The 17393-nt window shown below is 44.1% G+C and overlaps 1 long non-coding RNA gene across 1 annotated transcript in view; it reads left to right on the top strand.

Moving 5' to 3' along the window:
* The window catches only part of LOC143820663 (uncharacterized), a 74761-nt gene extending 59029 nt beyond the window's left edge, over nucleotides 1-15732 (top strand). The window contains exon 3 of the long non-coding RNA XR_013225462.1: nucleotides 15634-15732. This is a non-coding gene — a long non-coding RNA (uncharacterized LOC143820663). The remainder of the gene's footprint in view (nucleotides 1-15633) is intronic.
* The last annotated feature ends 1661 nt before the right edge of the window (nucleotides 15733-17393 follow it).

The raw sequence follows: 17393 nt of genomic DNA, 5'->3' as shown, positions 1-17393 counted from the left end.
GACCAATGTGAATATTCACTTATTCAATTCTTTAATCAGATAATTGTCGTTGTCTATTTTTTTGGTAACACCTCATAAGGACCTTCCCAAGCAACAGCTAATTTGGACACATGATCTGGTTAGAGCACCAACACCTTGTCTTTAACAGCAAAACATCTCGGCTTAGCCTTTGAGTTGTAATAGAGCTTTTGCTGATCTTATGTCTGCTTGAGGAATTCACTGGCAGTCTTTCTAGATTACTCCATAGCTTGCTTCAGCTTGTCATGATAGTCAATCATAAACAACTTGTGAAGGCAGCATATGATTTATTGGCTCAGGGCTTGCCTTCCTAAATGGTAGCCACAAATGGCCTTCTAACAGTCCCAATTTCTGTCTGAGCAGTCTCTTAAAATGGCTGTAGTCCTGAGCCTCCACTGGTCACTCTCCCAAAAGGTCACTCAACTCACCACACACACGATCATGGAATCCTCATATACTTCTGTTCTAGTGAGAATCTAGTGAGGAAGCTTCAAACAAGTGTATATACAGCACTGGATCTTGCCTACTCCAGAACACAAGAAACTTTTGCTTCTACCAGTTCTCTTCACAGTTTTGAAGCTGTGATGAGCCATATCGGGAGGGCAGTCTATAAATTTTGATGATGATGATGATTCTGATGATGTAATAATAATGATAGTGATGATCATAAATCCAGCCGTCATGTTTGTAAAATCACAAAGTCCATAAGAATGCCTGGCAAGTCTCCAGGCTGATTTCCTCCTGTGGCACTGTCGTCACCTCCCGCAGGTTTCCACATCAGATTCTCCTCGTTCTCCTGGTGTTCGCTCAGCAGCAGAGCCTGGGACTGATATTGCTGCCTCTGTGCTGGCCCCTGGAGTATCACAAGACAGGGGACTCACTGCCCCCTCCGAAACCAAGTTATCCTCAAAGTGCTGATCATGCTCACTAAAATCTGACCCACACATAAGGTCAGATTGACTTGTGCAGCACACCACCAGTTCAGTTCCCAGACAAAGCTCCTAGAATCATAGAATCATAGAATAATAGAGTTGGAAGGGAACTCATGGGTCATCTAGTCCAATCCCCTGCACTATGCAGGGCACTCACAACCCTATCGCTCATCCACTGTCACCTGCCACCCCCTTGAACCTTCACAGAATCAGCCTCTCCATCAGATGGCTATCTAGCCTCTTTTTAAACATTTCCAAAGATGGAGAACCCACCACCTCCCGAGGAAGCCTGTTCCACTGATTAACCACTGTCAGGACCTTCTTCCAGGTGTTTAGACGAATTGATTGACCAATTTCCACATTCTTGAATCTTGAAAGAAATAAGTATGGTATCTGCAGGATACCTTGAATGAGATAAGAGTAGTTATCTGGAGGAAGGCCAAAACCATGGATGCCTGTAAGCTGGAGCTGCCCTGCCAATAATCATACTAACCCTTCAGGGAAATTATGGTGCTCCATCTCACAGAAGTTTTAAACTTTTATTTGTATAATGCATGAATCTTGTATGGCTTTTCTATTCCATTTGAATTGAACTGCCCCATTTCAACTTTGCATCTCCCTGGGAAAATCAAACCCATGATTTACAGAGACATTCACACATGCATGCATACTGTGTTATAAAATGACCTACATATAAATACCTTTGTTTGGTCATAAGAACATAAAAATGTAAGAGCCCTGAAAGATTTAGACCACAGCTCCATCTAGTTCAGCATTCTGTTTAATGCAGTAGCTAATCAGCTACTCTAGGGAGCCAATGCCAGGGCATGGAGCCTAAGGTCTCCTCAGATGTCTTCTCCGGATACTACTAGTCACATGTTTACTGTCTCTGGATGCAGAAGATCACACTTTAGTCACCACGGCTAGTAGCAACTATCCTCTGTATCAGCAGAAAGCATGAATGTTTGATATGTTGGTCTCTGTCAAGCTGTCCCTTCTGACCTCAGAGAAGTAGATTCTTGAGGTCAGGTGCCATGGGCAAGGGCTGTAGTGGAGAGGAGGAAAGGAAAGGAGTTGTCCTCTCATCCTTCTTCCACCAGTGTAGCTCAAAAATCTATTCCCTAATCATTGCAAGGCAGTCTCTCCTTAAGACTGGTGGAAGTTTCATGAATAAATCCTTCATTTATCCATGATAGAAGAGAGTTGTACATTACTGAACAGGATGTATCTAAGGCTCAGGCAACCACATTAAAGGGCGCCTTTCTTGTTTCTTTCTCTCTTGTTTTATTTTCCTGCATCCCAATGAATGTCCCAATGAATGTAAATCCCTCAAAAGGGTCATCTAGATTGATTAATGTGTTTAATAAGTGTTGATATATTCCGTGTTGTCTTTGTCAATGACAAAGCCAACCACACTGCTCCCATGCTAATGGTTATGAATTATCACACATTCCTTTCAAATCAATGGAAACATAATAATCACAGGGGGGCGGCCGAACCTAACCATTTCAATCCTGAAATCTCTAAGGGTCATCTTCAGCAAAGTGATGAAAAGAAAGATGTTAATGTTGATGACAATGTAGATAATCTGTTGTAGGTGCGGAGCAGATGCAAATAGATCGTTTTACTTACATTTAGCTATTTTAGGAGGTGTGCATAATTTTCAGAAGCAATGCTTCGCAAAGCACAAACAGAAAATGATGTGTGGGGGTGACTGCATAAGTGACTGTATGGATTCAATAAAAATCAGCATTATGTTCATTTGTTGAATGCCAAGACATATTCTCTTTTACTAAAGAAGAAGAAGAAGATTAGTTGGTTCTTATATGCCGCTTTTCCCTACCCGAAGGAGGCTCAAAGTGGCTTAGTCGCCTTCCCATTCCTCTCCCCAAAACAGACACCTTGTGGGGTGGGTGAGGCTGAGAAAGCCCTGATATTCCTGCTCGGTCAAAACAGTTTTATCAGTGCCGTGGCGAGCCCAAGGTCACCCAGCTGGTTGCATGTGGAGGAGCGCAGAATCGAACCTGGCATGCCAGATTAGAAGTCCGCGCTCCTAACCACCACACGAAGCTGGCTTCTTCTCAGAAGAAGACTAGAGACTTAATGGATTGCAGAACTCTTTTAACGGCCACAGCTGCAACCAGGCTAAATAAACATAATGCAATCTCATTTGAATCTTGCAGGACCCCATGAGGTAGGTGAGACTAGAGACATTAATGCCCCAAACCATTCACACCTATCTGCATAAGACTTTGGACTCAGATTTCCCCAATCCGGTCCCAACTCTGTTTCATACCGTTGGTCCTGAAGTTTCAGAACAATAAGTGGAACAAAACCAAATGGTTTTCATAAGGTCCCTGCCTTTTCCAATGTTTGCAGACAACTTTCTCACAAAGACTAATTCAAAGATAGTGCAGTTGTATTCAGAGTCATTCCAATCAAAGCTCATTGAAATCCACTGAAATCAATGGACTTAGACAGGAGTAACTCTGCATATCATTTCACAGACAGCTGTTGTCCTTCTGAAGATTTTCTGATCAGGCCTGGGAGTCAAGAGTTTGTTGTTTTCTTTTCTGACATTCTCTGACGCAGAAAGCTGTAGGGCCTTCAAACAGTGCCTTATGTAGAGAATTTTCCCAATGTATTTTTAACATTTAAAAAGCAGCTGCTCTGGGTATGTGTGCAACTTTAGATTGTGCTTCACTGCTGGGGAACAGATGGTTTCTTTCTCCCTATGCCTTTTCCCCAAAACGAAACACACAAGCAGACGCACAAAGTTACTATGAATCTCTGATACATTAAACATTTGTTTACAGAATGATCTATGTCTAGCTCCAATACCTTCTTTAAAAAAAAGCTCTGTTCATAAATTACACTGTATGCATTTGTTTGCATCCGGATTGGGCCGCAGGGGAGGCGGGCGCTCTAGGGGCCATCCCAATCCAGAGGCGCCCAGCTTTGCTGGGCATCTCCTGATTGGCCAGCTGCCTGTGGCTGTCTGTGGATTCTAAGGGCCAGACAGCAGAGCGTAGACCTGGACAGCACCACCCAGATGTCTCTTTCAACTTTATTTAAGAGACAGCGGTAAATATTGCAATAATCCCGCTCCCTCCCCCAATTAATTAGAACTTTTGAAAGAGGTCAGAAGAAATGGTTGGAATGTGACATTGCTCTAGCAAAGATAGGTTGGGCCAAATTTATCTGGGGGCAGCTTCCAATATTTTCTGGCTCAAGAGCCCCTGTAGAACCATCTTCAAAGTTCAACATGCTGATCACCATCCTGCTTTATAGAGAACAAGTGCCCATTAAACCAAGTGCAGTCTATGTGTTGTCAAATCACATTCTCCCATTTTAGACTTGATTCTCATCAATAGGGAAGAATTGGTAGATGAGGTGGAACCTCTGAACCTCTGTACATTCTTTTTGACACTTCTTGGAGAACAGGTGAGGTGCCAGATGATTGCAGGCAGACAGATGTTGTCCCAATCTTCAAGAAAGGGAAAAAGGAGGATCCATGTATCTTGACATCAGCTTGACATCTGTAGCTGGCAAAATTTTAGAACAAATCCTCAAACACTCGGTCCTTGAGCAGCTGGAACAGAGAGTTGTGATTTCTAAGACTCAACACAGGTTTCGCAAGAACAAATCATGTCAGACCAATCTTATCTCTTTTTCGAGAAAGTGCCTACCTTTCTGGATCAGGGGAATGCTATAGACATAGTTTAACTGGATTTCATTAAAGCTTTTGATAAGGTTTGCTAAGAAAGCCTTTGCGACTTCCCGGTAAACCTTTGCTACCTTCTGTGGGTGGGGTGGGGTGGGTGGGGATTTGGTCTCCCAGCTGCCCCAGGAGAATAACCGCATTACATAGGAATTTACAGCAAAGTTCCCTTTATTAAAATTTCCCTGATCAATTCCATTTTGCTCTTTCTATAGAATTATAGATGCATGGGAGCCTTCCTGACCTCATAATCCCACCAGATTTTTTTTGGGGGGGGGTATATTCGTGAATAATCAAGCATGGGCAGTAACCTATGTTTTGTTAAGAATGTGGCATTTCTTCATACATGACCAAATTGTCCCACTTTTGAAGGGACATCTGCGGGTACCTGGAAAATTGTACTTACGTCGAAATTTAAAAAATATGTATTACAATACTATTTTGTGTTCTATGTGTTCTATGAAACTTTTTGTCGCTCCATATAGACCAAATTTTTAATCAAGAACACCCCTCCCCCAGTCAATGGCGTCCTGGTTTACCAATGTTAAAATCTGGTCACCTTATCATACATATACTTGTCAGAAAGTCAATCCAACACTAAGCAAAGTTCAGGTGAAGGTATGGGTTCTCTCTACATAAAAGTGAAAGCAGAAAGGCCTTTTTAAAAAAAAGGAGCACTGGGGAGGGGAGGTCAGGGAGTAAAAACTTGGATTTCTCTGCCTTTTTTATTTTTGTTTTTGTACATCACTGCCCCAGGTCCCTAATGAAGCTGCTAAAAATATGCACCTCTTCCTGATGAAAGAGATTACATTGTGAAATAGAGGGTATGGTGCCTGAGAGCTCCCAGGATGCGGTTATTGTCATGAAAATTGAGGCTGTTTTGCCCAGGACTTTCAGCAGTTTCCTCTTTCAATGGTTTATGCAAAAAAAAAAAAAAAATCCCTTTTAGCCTGCTATTTTGTATAAATGAAACTTGACCTTTCAGAGCTTGTGTTGTTTCTTAAATAGACATAAAGAAAGTCTAGTGAGTCTGAATCAATAGCTTAAATAAATGCACCTTAGTTTATGTTTTTTGATCTCACAAAGCATCTTCCATATCCCATGAAGTCAGTGGGGTGATCTATTCAGTATGTCACGGCTTGGCATGAAAGAGGACACTGCTGTGTCTGTGACACTTTCTAACACACCCGCTGCACATGTGACATGTTCTAACACACCTGCTTCATGATACACTGCACAGCATCATGCTGAATTCTGCAATCGTTGATGTTCTCTTAGGGCTGTAAAGCTGAAAGTCACAAGTCTTGGTTTCCAGAGGAGCATAGCCAGAGTGATTTTGTGGTTCGATTGTTGGACTAGGACCTGCAAGACCCAGGTTTAAAACCTCTACTCTGTATAGCTCACTGGGTGACTTTGACCCAAAGTCACTCTCTCTCAACATAATATACCTCAGAAAGTTGCTTCTGTGTTTAATGTATCAGAGACCATGAGACAGCCTGAGGAAAAAGCCCCTACTTCTTTTCCAGCTTGGTGTAGTGGTTAGGAGAACCAACTTCTAATCTAGTGTGTTTGATTCCCCGCTCCCCCACATGAAGCCAGCTGAATGAGTTTAGGCTCACCACAGCACTGATAAAACTGTTCTGACCGAGCAGTAATATCAGGGCTCTCTCAGCCTCACCCACCTCACAGGGTGTCTGTTGTGGGGAGAGGAAAGGGAAGGTGTTGTTCAACATATTTATAAATGACTAGTAATCAAGCCCGCTGTACTTACAATACAGCGGGCGCTAGATCAGGAACTCGCGGCCAGCGAGTCGGCAGGCATATGGACATAAAAGCCATCTTGGGACCATCCTCAAACCCTTGATGCCCTCATCACGGCTTAGAGTCAACTGCAATGTATTATGTATTCTAATTCTATATGATGATGCTTCTGGGTTATTTTATGTAAAATTTTAATGTATTGATTTTTTTGGTATATTTTAAATTCTTGTAAACTGCCACTGGTTGGTGACCCTGGGAGTGGCAGAATAAGAATCTAAGGCTTAAATAAATAAATATATATATATAAATGAGTGCCATCGAGTCAGTTCCGACTTATGGTAACCCAATGAATTAATGACAACCCAAATATCCTACTGTTGACAGCCTTGATCAAGTCTTGCAAACTATGGGCTGCAGCTTCCTTGACTGGGTCAATATACCTCATGTTGCATCTTCCTCTTTTCCTGCGGACTTTAGCTTTCCAAGTGTTATTCTTGGAAATTCTCGCCTTCTCATAAGGTGACCAAGCAGGATAACCTGGCCTTCTCATAAGGCGATTCTCGCCTTCTCATAAGGTGACCAAGCAGGATAACCTGGCCTTCTCATAAGGCGATTCTGGCCTTCTCATAAGGTGACCAAGCAGGATAACCTGGCCTTCTCATAAGGCGATTCTCGCCTTCTCATAAGGTGACCAAGCAGGATAACCTCGCCTTCTCATAAGGCGATTCTGGCCTTTTCATAAGGTGACCAAGCAGGATAACTTCAGTTGAACCATTTTATGTTCTAGGGAGAGATCCAGGAAAGCTGCCCAAGAGTGCCACAAGATTTTATTAAATATGTGTTCCAAAATCCAAAGTACATCCTGGAGATGATCAAAGAAGAGTAGAGGCAGTTTAGTAGAGCCCATACTCATCTTTTACCTCAGAGATGGTGGTAGCGGCACCAACAGTTGGGTAAAGGAGTCTGTCAATGAACATTTGATCTGAGATGATGATGCTGTAGCCTGCACAAGAGCTGCAGCTGAAACAAACAGAAGGGCAGGGATTTCCCTACAGCCAGCCCACATTCCCTTTGCCCATTGGCAGTCAGAATATGTGAGTAAATTAAGGAATCTTCACATTTCTCTCTCCCCCTCACTCGGGCTGTTTTCTTCCAGATGGTGACTGAATCTTGTGCCTAAAGGGGAATGGACAAAATTAATTGCCTTCTTCTCACTTGGGCAATTGTTTCCCTGAGCAACAGTGTTGAAGACTCTCAGGAGCTGAGCCAGGACAACAATTCTGAGGAGAGAAAATATCTCCTCAGTCTGTTTCAGTCTCCCCACCATCCCCACCTTTCTCATCTTCCAAGTTTCTTTTGCTGCATTATTCCCCATCTAGCACACAAGAAGTGCTTTACTTTCATGGCTGCCTATCATTAACAGTTAGAACAACTTCCTTAGGGTAGCTTAAATCTAGAGGAGCTTGTCCTTGGGGGTGGATGGCCCCCTCTATTCAGTGAAACCAGGCCAAAATTCAAAGAGGAATGGCCAACCCCATGGCATGTATGATTGGCATCAAAAACATCAGCTCTAGATGTAGTCTTCTCCTTGGATATGTTTCTAGTACACTGATTCATACCCTGACACCATGGTTTTCTACATTCCTTACCACAGTGGTCCCCAACCTTTCTGAGGCTGGGGACTGGCCATGGCCACGCATCGGGCCGCGCCCGCCCATCGGGCCGCGCCCACGCATCGGGCCGCAGCACCGGCACCGGGCCATGGCCTTCGCGGCCCGGCACCGGGCCGCGGCCCGCAGGTTCGGGACCACTGCCTTACCACACTGTTCCATCAACGGCTGCCATTTATGATGTCCTGTGCATATTTTAGCTTGGTTTTCATTGTTTTAATTCTGTTTTTTCAGTTCTAATTGTTTTTAAGACATCTTTTTATTGTGGATGTTTTAAATTTGTTAGCCTCCTTGGTGGCCCTGATCAATGCTAAAAGACAGGATATACATTTTGTAAATAAAGAGATCCAGTTTGGTGTACTGGTTAGGAGTGCAGACTTCTAATCTGGCATGCCGGGTTCGATTCCGCACTCCCCCACATGCAGCCAGCTGGGTGACCTTGGGCTCGCCACGGCACTGATAAAACTGTTCTGACCGAGTAGTGATATCAGGGCTCTCTCAGCCTCACCTCCCTCACAGGGTGTCTGTTGTGGGGAGAGGAAAGGGAAGGCGAATGTAAGCCACTTTGAGCCTCCTTTGGGTAGAGAAAAAGCGGCATATAAGAACCAACTCTTCTTCTCTTCTTCTTCTAAATAAATAATATTGAGAAGACGGAGCATACCAGAACTCGGTCTGTAGTTGAATGCAACCTCAGAAGAGGATCTACCAACAGGCCATATTACATGAGTTTCCCAAGACATCAGGGTACCCACAGCGTCACTGGGTGTTCTCAGAGTACAAATTTGATGTTTGCTCAGGTTTTTACACACAAGAACAACAGTTCTGATAGTTCGAAACGATATCATGTTCTGAGCTACACCTAGGCAGCCTTGTCTGGGTGGGATTCCATCTTGGGTCTCAGTGAACATCTTAACATCTACTGGTTAGGACATAAGGGAATGAAGTGGTCAGCTCTCCATTCCACCCTAACAACAAAGGTTTTTCAGTGTGGCCCAACTCAGGCCCTTATCATTCAGTTGGGTAAAGTGATCTTCCAGCTCAAAACAACATTGTTTTCCTGTTCCATCATTGCAAACTCCCAGGTTCTACATAAAAGATTCCCCAGAGCTCCATTACTTTGATCTCATTTGTTGGAGTGCCATGAACGGAGTGGGGCACTGGCACCAGAAAAGGTGGACTTGGTCAGGTGGAAGGTTTGCAAGGCTGCCTCACAATTTATGAAGAGTCTTGCTGGGGGCATTATTATGCACTTTAGTATGTCACTTAGACAGCCTGCTCTCTTTCAGGGAGATAGTGTGCACCTCTCGGAATAGTTATCTGGTTACAAGGGATCTAGTCTTCCCTGTTTGGTTGGCTACAGGCTTAAGAGCTTTGGCGGGAGTGGTACCCCACTTTTTGGGTGATTTGACCATTTGGGGGAGGCTGTACTTGCACAGATCCTTTGGGGGAGGCTGTACTTGCGTGCGTGCCTCCCCCATTTTGGGGGGTCCCATAAGGAGCCTTGGGGTGTGGAATCAATCAGCTGCAGGCCCAGATGGGGGCTGCCAGCTGCCTTACACCACCAGAAGGCAAGGAGATCATGTAGAGGCTGGCACCTGTGTATATCCTTGTCCACAGTTTATCCAACAACAGGAGGGCCAGGAAAGGGTTCATTGGGCAGCAGGCAGGTTGTCCAATGTTTGGAACTATCCCTGTGCTGTGTCATTGCTCCTTTGTCTGTTTTCAACAAATGAACTATGGCCACATTTTTACCAACAATGGTTGTGCGTACATTTATTGCAGGGTTTCTTGAAGGCCCTGGAAGGCGTTCCTGAACCGGTGGAAATTTTAATATTTGTTTTTAAAATTTGTTAAACATTTACTGGCGATATGACCATATATGGTCATGTCGACCCACCTATCACCCTCCCAGAATGACCAATGATGGGCCTGAAGGGGATGGGAAGAGGAGGGGCCCCAGGTGGGCATGTATATAACTCTGTTTCCCAGCCATATTCTGCATGATCACACCACTTCTGGGGGTTCTCGAAGCCTGAAGAATGTTTCAGGGGCTTCTCAATGGTAAAAGAGTTGAGAAAGGCTGGTTTCTTCTTTCCAGCCCCTCACTCTGTATCCCTCCTTGAACCCGCCAATAGAAATACAAAAACAAACATTGGGCTACTTGTCATCTTCATGTTTAAAGTTCCAGTTCTTGAGAGAAAAGAGGGAGGGTATTTTCCGTGGCTGACACACAACTCCACAAAACCAAAATGATAGTGTGGCAACAGAACCGTGACCAAAAGGGCAGCGACCTTGTCATGTAAGCGACAACCAATCGTAATATGTAAAGTGAAGTAAGGAAGGCACATCTAAAACATTCTAAAAAGAGAAATGGCTGTTGGGGTTTTTCCAAAAGGCATCCATTAATAGAATTTTTCTCGAATTATACTTTCTGGGGAATCCCAAATATTTCTCACACATTTTCCTTTTTTGTCCTGTGAAGGATGCCGTCAGAGATTTTTAACACCCATCCAAACTATTTGAAAATCATAAAAGATGTGTTGTCTCAGAGCATAATGAAAGGTGGGAGAGGGTAGAATCTAAAACATCGTGTTTCAAATAGGCATATGCTATGAAGAAATCTCTCGCAAAATAAATTGAATATATTCTTGGCGTATCATAAAGCACAATAAACAAATAGGTGCTTACCTAGATTTCTTCCTTCCACAAACTTTTCCGTCAGCACCGAAGCCTTTAAAATGTGCCCTTTTGGGCAATTGCAGAGGGGCGGGGTCTCAAAAAGGGGGTGAAAGTATTTGTCCATTCAACGTAAGAGCAGTAATGTGAGGGCAGGAAGTCCTGGCTCTAAAAGGGATTTGTTGCCTTATCATGTAGCTAAATCTGATTGGCTCCATCCCACCATGACATCACTGCATCCATTTCTGTAAGGGTGGGGGATCGCTCAAGGAAGGGGAGGGGAAGCTGGGCAAGAAAATGATGCCAGAGTTGCATTAGAGAAAGGAAATGAATTGCAAATGAGTGCAAAAGAAAAAATGCAGTGAGAGTTTTATTAGGGAGATATTTGGACTGCTCCCAACTCCCCTCCCCCCCCCCAATCTTCCCATGAGAACTAGTTTCTCTGCGCAGCTCGGATTCATCTCTCTCTCATCTTGAATATATCAACTGATAAAATCAGGAGCAGATAAAAATGCCTTTTGAAAGAAAATACTATATCGGGTATGCTGAGTGACACATCAGCACTTCTTCTGATGCGTTACTCCGTATACTGAATTTTTTGAAGTGTTCAAGACAACCAATGGGGTAAAATGGGGTCATTTTTTCTAATTATATACTCATTACATAACTGTAAGACTATGTTATAAAGATTCGTATTTACAGTACTGTAAAGCACTATTATTTTCATGCTTCTCCCATAGGACTTAAAGGCAAAGAATTCCAATCTTACAGGAAGAAATGAATTTAGCACTGCTGGGAGGGGGGGAATCTGCTGATACTTGGTCTAGACTTATGACTGTTTTTTTTTCATCTGTAATATCCTGCTGCCACATTTACAGCGCCTTTTATGCAGAAGGTATGGAATCCTTCTTGAGATTGAGTTGAAGATTTAAGGCAGCAGCAGTTGAAACATCAGCGTTTAAAGGAGGCGGCTAACAATGTGATTTTGTCAGTTGTCTCTATCTGCCATGGTGGTCTCATTGCTGATCCATTCCCTTGCCAACTAGTCCCCTTCAGCCTCACTTGCCAGGAAATCCTGCCATTAATTCCACATTGGAGACATCAAAAAGGCAATGATTTAAAACAGGGATAGTCAACCTGTGGTCCTCCAGATGTCCATGTACTACAATTCCCATGAGCCCCTGCCAGAAAAAGCTACGGACATCTGGAGGACCACAGGTTGACTACCCCTGCTTTAAAATGTTGTTGACACAGGTTCATGTCATAGGAACTCTTAATATTCAGGGATTTATGTCTTCTGGTATTATATTATATGAAAGCCCATCGGATATTACACAAGAGTATGAGAAGGGGGGGGACCGCACCCCTCTTCATCCCCATGAAGTGGATCACCTTGGCCAGCTGGCAGCAAGACAATGAAAACTACTTTCTTAACATTAGCAAATAAACAAGGTTATACCTCACAAAACACCTGCCATAGACATCATAACTAGGAATGTACCCAAGCCAAACATTTCCACGGAAAATTAATCCGACATATTTCTGCATTATAGCTCAGCTTCCCAAAAGTACCTTGGTTTTATCAGGAAAACCAAAAAAAATCCCCAAAAAGTCTCAAGATACGTTTGAGAAGCTTGAGTAGCTCTGAAAACAGCAAAAAGACAGGAGCGAATTGCCTCTCAGCAGTTTGTTAGGCAGCCTTATGCAGTCCCTTTAAACTTTAATGGGACTGCAGAAGTCAGTCCAAGGATCAGCTAGGGGGACAGGTAGCTGAGAGCTGTTTCAACTGCGGAGGAATATATAGACAAAGAAAAGCTGGGCCTAGATTAGCTGGGTCAGTAGGGAGTTGAAAGTTACCTGCCGGGGCAGCTCTGCAATGCCTTCATTTTAACTGGGTGGCAGGAGAGGGCAGCTCAGCCATGACTGGTTGTGCCCACAGGGGGCAAATTGCTGTCGAGTAACAAGCCTCTTGTGGCGCAGAGTGGTAAGGCAGCCGTCTGAAGGCTTTGCCCATGAGGCTGGGGGTTCAATCCCAGCAGCCGGCTCAAGGTTGACTCAGCCTTCCATCCTTCCGAGGTCGGTAAAATGAGTACCCAGCTTGCTGGGGGGTAAACGGTAATGACTGGGGAAGGCACTGGCAAACCACCCCGTATTGAGTCTGCCATGAAAACGCTGGAGGGCGTCACCCCAAGGGTCAGACATGACTCGGTGCTTGCACAGGGGATACCTTTTCCTTTACCTTTAGCACAACTCTATGTTGCCTTCTCCTGCAGCGTGGTCTAAACTGGGCTACAAGAGAAGCCAAGTCAGCCCCAAAATCAGGCTATTTTTGACTAATATTTTTTTTCAAATCAGATGGGATTTCCCCAAAATCCCAGATATCAATACCATGCCAGTATTTGGATCCAGGATTTTTCAGGAATCCTAGTTTTGGGGGGATCCAGTAAACAGAAATTGAAGAATACTGGTAAATAAATTCTCCTAAAGATAGCAGTTGATCATACCATTGTGTTTGTGATTAATGAAAAGCCAGCTTGGGGTCCTGGTTAAAGAGCGGTGGCGTATATAATCTGGAGAACTGGGTTTGATTCCCCACTCCTCTACATGCAGCTAGCTGGCTGACCTTGGGCCAGTCACAGTTCTCTCACCCCCACTTACCTCACAGAACGGAAGGTGGCTTTAAGGGGCTTTGAGATTCCTTTGGGTAGTGAAAAGTGGGGTATAAATGCTAACATTATATGAAAGACACCTATGTTCATATATTTTCTCTCCCCCGCCCTGCCGCCGCCACCCTCTTTTTGTAAAGGTAAAGGTATCCCCTGTGCGAGCACCGAGTCATGTCTGACCCTTGGGGTGACGCCCTCTAGCGTTTTCATGGCAGACTCAATACAGGGTGGTTTGCCAGTGCCTTCCTCAGTCATTACCGTTTGCCCCCCAGCAAGCTGGGTACTCATTTTACCGACCTCGGAAGGATGGAAGGATGAGTCAACCTTGAGCCGGCTGCTGGGATCGAACTCCCAACCTTATGGGCAGACAGCTTCAGACAGCATATCACTGCCTTACCATTCTGCGCCACAAGAGGCTCATCGCCACAAGAGGCTCATTTGTACTGTGCCTTAATTGGTTGATTTTCATTTAACATCAGACCCAAGAGACTATTATTTGTATCTGTGGTTGGCATCAGCATTGCCTGAGATGGTGTATCTGCCCTGGCAGAACATCTGCTAAGGGAGGAGCATATAGGCAGGTAGGCAGATAACAGCTGAAGGTGGAGGTTAGGGGGGGGGGTGCTGCCAAGCACCCGGGGCCCTCAAAACTGAGAACTAGCCATGGTTATACCTGAAAGTAAGAATGTAGACAATAGTCTGCAGTTGGCTTGGGGAAGTCATACAAACTACAGTTTGCCTAAGGTTTAGGACAGGGGTAGTCAAACTGCGGCCCTCCAGATGTCCATGGACTACAATTCCCAAGAGCCCCCTGCCAGCATTCGCTGGCAATTGTAGTCCACGGACATCTGGAGGGCCGCAGTTTGACTACCCCTGGTTTAGGACAAACAGGAAGTAACCAACTGTTCCTGAATAAATTATAGAAGGGATAGATAGAAGGTACATGGAGACTTATTTCTACCTAAGGTTGTCAGCCTCCAGGCTGAGTTTTGAAGCAGTTCCCTGGAGCATCAGAGGGTTAACCCTGTGGCATCCCATTGCTGTTGAGCTCATTCCCTTCACCAAATTCTACACACCCCAGGCCCCCACCTCTTCATCTCCAGGAGTTTTCCAGCTAGGAGTTGGCAACCTTAAAACCTGACCTATGTGTTATTTCCACTTGTTGGTTTAGATCAGGGGTAGTCAAACTGCGGCCTTCCAGATGTCCACAGACTACAATTCCCACAAGCCCCTGCCAGTGAATGCTGGCAAGGGCTTGTGGGAATTGTAGTCCGTGGACATCTGGAGGGCCGCAGTTTGACTACCCCTGGTTTAGATCACTGGGCCAAGGGCACCAGCGGAATAAAGTCATTACCTTTTACAGGTTTTGTGTGGGACCTTGGTGATGTTATCTAGGATGAAATTGGTGTATTTGGAGAGGCCTTCTCGAACTGACTGAAAACTTTTCTGTCCCTGAATTAATTGCACTGATTAAAAGAATGGGCTACTGGCAGAACTCCAGATTCTTTTGTGCTTGTTCTGTATGTTTTGTTTGTAAGCGGAACAGTTCTGGCTTACTTTGGATTGGCTTTGCCATTTGAATCGTTACTTGTAAATTGTCTGCTGGCTGGCAGTCTGAAAAGGCAGAGGAGGAAACGTTCTAAAATAAAATTGTGTTTTTTTCTTTCTGAAGAGTACCCTCTTTAAATTAATACATGTCATATAAAAGCACTGCAGAAGAATCTGGAGCAGCCATTCTCAATCGAAGCCATATGGCTTTTTTTCATATTGAAAAAATTGAAAAAAAAATTCAGATTGAAAAAAAAATGTGAGAAAGGGAGCCCAAAGGGTTTATGGGGGCCCCTGGTAACTGACCCTTTCTGTCACGTATGTTGTCATTAATTGCTAGAACGTTCTGCATCAAGGGAAAGGTCTTCGTCAAGGGAAAGAGAAAGAAATAATGTAATCTGTTCCTTTGGGTGTGCTTGAATTAATGCATTCAAGGGGGGAAAAACGAACACACATGCATGCTTCTCTTGGTCAGATGTTCTAGAAATGTGCCTTGCATATATCCACTATCCTAGCGAAAAAATATATGCTTATCAATGGTCTATGGGTGACAAAGTGTAATTGTAGCTTAAAATCAATTCTGGACAAAGTAATAGAAGAATAGTTAATTAAAAACAAAATCAATACCTTTTTTTTTTAAGGTAGAGAACGGAATTAATTACGATTGACGGCCTTCGATGGAAAATAGGTCATGCTAAGCAAACATGTGATATCATATTCCTGGGTAAATATCGACTGCCTGCATGTTTGCAACAGGGATTTCCTTGATGAGTCCTGATCCTCTCAATTAAATGTGAGCAAAGGAAACAGTGTTTCGAAAAGCATTGAATCGTGTGGTTGCTGACTTACCCTAATTTATTTTTATTTCAATTTATTTTACTTTATGTATATGCTCCTTTTCTCCCCAATGGGGGAACCAAAGCAATTTACCTCATTCTTCTTACCTAAATTTTATTCTCACATTGTGAGGTAGGTTAGACTGAGAGTGGGGATTCAAACCTGTGTCTTCCATATCCTGGTCCCGGGGTGGCCAAACTGTGGCTCACCAGATGTCCATGAACTTTCAACTCATGGTAAGTGAAATCCATGGACATCTGGAGATCCACAGTTTGGTCTGAGTTATAGTAGCTTTATTGGAGGAGGAGAATAATATTTATTTTTCAAAGCAAAAAGGAACACAGTGAGATTCTGAGAACAGTTTCCTTGGACTGCTCCTTCAAAGGCCTTCATGGAAAGAGTGTGAGAAGTTGTCCTAAATAGTTGAGGCTGCTGGTTGATAAGTCAAGCTGGGCAGCCATGTTAGTCTGTCCGCAGCCTTAGAAAAGAGCAAGAGTCCAATAGCACCTTAAAGACAAGCAGCATTTGTGGCAAGGGATGAGCTTTTGTGAGTCACTGCTCACTAGCAGTGAGGCCAACTCCGCACAGGTGGAAAAGGCTGAGAGAGAGAGCTCATACAGAAGCAGGGCTAATCTAAGATGACCATAATCAACGGACCGAGAAGAGGGATGTGCCACCGCCGCGGTGCCCCCCTCCCGGTGGCGGCATGACCGCTTTTACTTTGATTTCTTCGCGTCCGGGGTCGGAAGCAAAAGCGGCTGGGCGGTAGCGGCAACGGCCCCGCGGGATAGCTGCGCCGAGCTTCCCTACGTGCCAGGCACGTGATGGAGTCGGGACATTTTAAAAACGCGGCGGGACCCAGCACAAATCGTGGAAAGGCGGGGCGGTCTCACCAGAATTGTCACCTTAGGCTAATCCTCACTTCTACATCATGTCAACCCAGCCCCCTCCTGGGCCTGCCCCAGATCAGGCCTCATTTGCCCTGCTCAAAGAAAATGCAGAAGAACTTGTGTTGCCTTTTTAAAAGCGGGGACCAACAGGGCCTGTTCTCCCCATCCTTCTTCCTTATTGTTCCTCCCCTGTTCAGTTTGTACTAAGCTGGTATGTTAGACAGCTTACAAATATAAATTTTAAAACAAATCTTTTTTTTTTTAAAAAAAGAAAAGAATGCAAGGCAACTAATGAAAGCACTTCTTAAATAACAGAAACATACAGCATAGTTTTTGGATAATGGATGTTTCTCATTGTTTCAAATAAGTCTGAATGTCTCAGAGTTAAGCTAGAACACAGGAAGATGGGTGGTTTTTATATAAAGGCTATTCCAGCATTGTCCCTGTCCAAGGTGCAAATGCATATTTGAATATTCATTTTTAGAAAACATGTCTTCTCGTTCCCGCACACGCTCAACCGTTCTCACCGGTAAAACAAAACCAAGCTGACACACAAAAACTATATCATTCGACCCATATCAATAAACAATTGAAGACTTCATATAGTTGATGTTGATGATGATGTGCTTAGGGCAGTGATTCTCAACCTGGGGGTCAGGATCCTGTTGGGGGTT

The sequence above is a fragment of the Paroedura picta genome, chromosome 1, assembly GCF_049243985.1.
Source record: "Paroedura picta isolate Pp20150507F chromosome 1, Ppicta_v3.0, whole genome shotgun sequence".
NCBI lineage: Eukaryota > Metazoa > Chordata > Lepidosauria > Squamata > Gekkonidae > Paroedura > Paroedura picta.
This window is presented reverse-complemented; position numbering and strand designations above follow the sequence as displayed.